This window comes from Gavialis gangeticus, unplaced genomic scaffold (genome assembly GCF_001723915.1).
Source record: "Gavialis gangeticus isolate Ggan-Ray unplaced genomic scaffold, GavGan_comp1, whole genome shotgun sequence".
Taxonomy (NCBI): Eukaryota; Metazoa; Chordata; order Crocodylia; family Gavialidae; genus Gavialis; species Gavialis gangeticus.
The window spans coordinates 1,679,573-1,683,335 of NW_017729012.1; positions in this window are offsets into that span (position 1 = coordinate 1,679,573).

The window sequence follows — 3,763 nt, forward strand, 5'->3', positions numbered from 1 at the left end:
CCCCCCCCCCCCCGGAAAGATTTCCTGCTGAACAGAACAGCTGGACCTACAGTTTTTAGAGCGCATCTAATGTTAGGGTTGTTTTGACACATTGCTTGCTTGGTTTAGGCATTAACAAAAGACTAAAACAATCTCTAGACTGCGGAAATCTTGCTTGTTTCCATAGACTCTGTGTTGCCATATGCATTGTATTGCACTTGGGCTTTTCAACTGTTCCTGGATTTCCCCCCCCCCCCCCCCCCCCGCTCTTTTTTGAGTTATTTTTCATTGTCTTATTCCTTAGAGCTTTAATTCTCAAATGCAATAGATGTGTGCCCTAATAAAATATCCCGTTATAATCACATATATCCATTAGCAGTGGAAGGATGCCAGCATTACATCGATGAATTAATTTACCAATTATCTATACAATTTCAGATGGTTTTAACTTTTTCAAGCAACAGCATATTTTTCCCTCCTGTAGTGTCCCTAATAAAATTCATTTTTTATTTAGTTTTCCATGGTATCCTTTGCATTGAAAGTATATGACAGCCTCTACCATAGCTGCACCAGTCATTGCAAATACTGCTACACAAAATAGTCAGCTTAGGTCTGATCTTGAATTGGTTTAAATCTTTTGGTGTCAGTAGCTCCCAGGACTGACGCTAAACAAGCTAATTTATTAACAGACTATTTGCCAGAAGAAGAGAATTTTTAGTTTCTCCCAGGAATCCGTATATGGCCCAAGAGCACAGTAGTCTAGTATTTTGCACTGCTTCAAGTCAGCCCTACATTCAGTTTAACAGGCCACAGTGTAGATGGTATCTGGACAAGGCAGAGAGTTTCTGGCTTGCCCCTCTCCCATCTTCTGTTGTAGTGGCCGTTGGCTAGGAAAAGAGGATGTGACTTTGGCTTCTATGTACTTCACTGCCCTTAATTATTCAGACAAATCACAGTAGCGGTTTAGGGAGGCCTGACTTGCACTTACAAGTTGTCAGATACAAAGCAAGTCCTGGGATTGGGGTAGTGTAGAAATACGGGTATATCAAAGCCACCATTTCTCTCTCATGTTTTCCTTGGTTACGTGTGAAGACCTGGATCCCTCTTACAACCACCACCACAATCCAGTGTATTCATGTAACAAGGATTTCTTTGCCATTAACAATTGAATCCATTATTTTAGTCTGTGTTCAGATAGGACCAACTTCATCCCTTGTTAAACCCACTGACATTGTAAAGTATTTCATACCGGTCACTAGGGCTGTGCAAAGCTTCGGTCCCTGATTCAGTCTGGCAGAGATTTAGCCCGATTTCACTGGCTGAATCTCTGAATCTGAATTGAATCAAGAGACCCTTTAATCTCTTCAAATCGATTCAGGGAGATTTGGATATAGACACATCTTTAAATGTTTTTTCTACATACCTCAAGGTACCAGGCGGCTCGTGAACACTGCAATGGTGGGGCGGATACAGCGTCCCACAGGAGCACTTCTGGGTCCGCCGGGGAGTGCGGGGGCCTCCTCTCCCCCCACACCCCTCCAGCTTGATGACTGGTGCCTCCTGGGTCTGGGAGGGCACCCAGGGTCCCTCTGTGGCTAATTGCTGAGCCAAGACAGGCACGGGGGGCAGAGGGGGCGCGGCGCACTCCCCGGTGGATCTGGAAGTGGACCAGAAGTACTTCCAGTCCACTTCCAGGTTCACCACCAAGCATGTGGTGGGGGGCCCCCCATGCTTCTGTGGGATGCTCCATCTACCCCAGCATCGTAGCATTCACGAGCTGCACCTGGTACCTTGAGGTATGTAGAAAAAGCACTTAAAGCTGTGTCTATGGCTGAATTGCTGATTCTCCATATCAGCATCGAATCTTCGGATTCACATTCGGCCGAATCGAATTGGGGACAGTGATCCGAATCAACGAATCAAATCACTGTCCCTGATGCAGGCCGAATCCGAATTGAATAGGGCCTGCTTTGCACGCTACTAATAACCTGTATTTAGTTGCGGCTATGAGAAGGCGAAAATTATTTAGTGCGGAAGTTGCTTGGAGCGAAAAATAATCATATTTACAGGGACTATTTCCTTTGCACTTTGGGTATAGCTACTGGTTCTCCGCATTAAGCATTTTCTTATGTCTGCTCATCTGGGAAGTAAGGTTCTGCTTTGGTCGTGCAAGGAGACATGGAGGGAGGAAGGGAATCGGAGCCAGCTGGTGCAGGGGGATGGGAGAGGAAAGAGGTCATTCATTATAATGTTTTCTTCACAGTTGCCAACAAAGCAGTGCAAGGAACATTTCCTCTGGGATTTCCTGGCTGGCATGAACACCCTTATAGGCCACGTTCCAAGCCATCTTCCAGTGAGCGAAAGCAAAATTTAAAATTCAATAGCTGATAACTGCAACTTCATGGAACATCTCATTCTGTTGGTTGGTAGCATGGTTATGTAAAGTACAAAGGATTATGTTAAGTTGGAAAAAATGAAAATAACACCATCTATTGGAGGGGCTGACTGCATCTGGTGGGGTTTTGAATGGTTTCTTCTCTGTCTTCTTTTCTTTTGTTGCTGCCACTTTGCTTGCTGGTGTCTATAATTAGTTTGGTATTTCAGTGCCACATGACACCTTCGACAACTCTCAGTTAGACACCAGAGGAAACCAAGAAGGTTTTTACCAGATTAGCTGGAATTTTATCTACTCAACACAGGGCTCATTTTCCATTGGCTGTAATTTTCTTCTTTGCCTGTTCATTAGATCACGTCCCCAAATAAATTAACATTCACAAATTAATTCAGGTGAGTTGTGCAGCTGGAAAGGGATTATCTCTACTTTTGCCTCCAGCTGATTCTAGTTTTGATAGTGCAGGGGAGTGGGAAGTTTGGCTTTCAGGCCATGCAAAGATTTTAGGATGAATATTACCACAATCTAGATTATTCATGGTTGGACCAGAGCCTGTCTTTGCCGTGTTTGCTTTTTACAGCATGTAGTACAGTCAGTTCCCAGTACCTGTTAGGGGTATCATACTCTTCTTAGAAGGGATGATCCTGCCTTGAGGAGGAAGTTGGAATAGATGACCTCCTTAAGGTCATCTATTAAGGTGACCTCCTTAAGGTCATCACTGTCCTAATAAGAGCCCTTCCTTTTCTATGATTCTTTATGTGCTAATGCAGAACTGCTATTAAATAATAATAAACCATAGAGACCTTTCTCGTGAGCATTGAGCCAGCACGGGATGTACTAATCTGCAGTCTTTCTCCTGTTTTCACTCCAGATTTATTGCCACTAAAAAAAGAAGAAATAAACACAAATGAAATCCTAACTAATTTCCTTCTCTCTCTTGTATCATTGTGTAGTTGATTAGCTTGATGGCCTGCCATCAACTTTAAATGGGATGATTTTGCATTTAACTATCAGAAGAGCTCACACATGATATTTTGCTAGGGTTTTTAACCTACTTAATACATATAATAAATAGTCAGGGCCACAGGACACTTTTTATATTGATGAAGAAGAGCAAAAGATGCCTATGGAGACCAGTCCACTAAGTTAGAAATGGTGTCCAGCAGTGTATACTAATCTATAATTATGACCATAGCAGCCTTGCCTTATTTCTTAAATGATGTTTGCAGACCTGTTAAGTATGTTCTCCCTTTGATGAATCCATCCAGGCTGTGCTTAATTACACCATAACTTTCTAAGTGTTCCCTTGTTCTCCTCTGATTTAGTGTCCGTATGTCACTGCCACAGGGGAAGCCAAGCTTGAAGGGTTCTTTGGTTCCCTGCCACTTATCT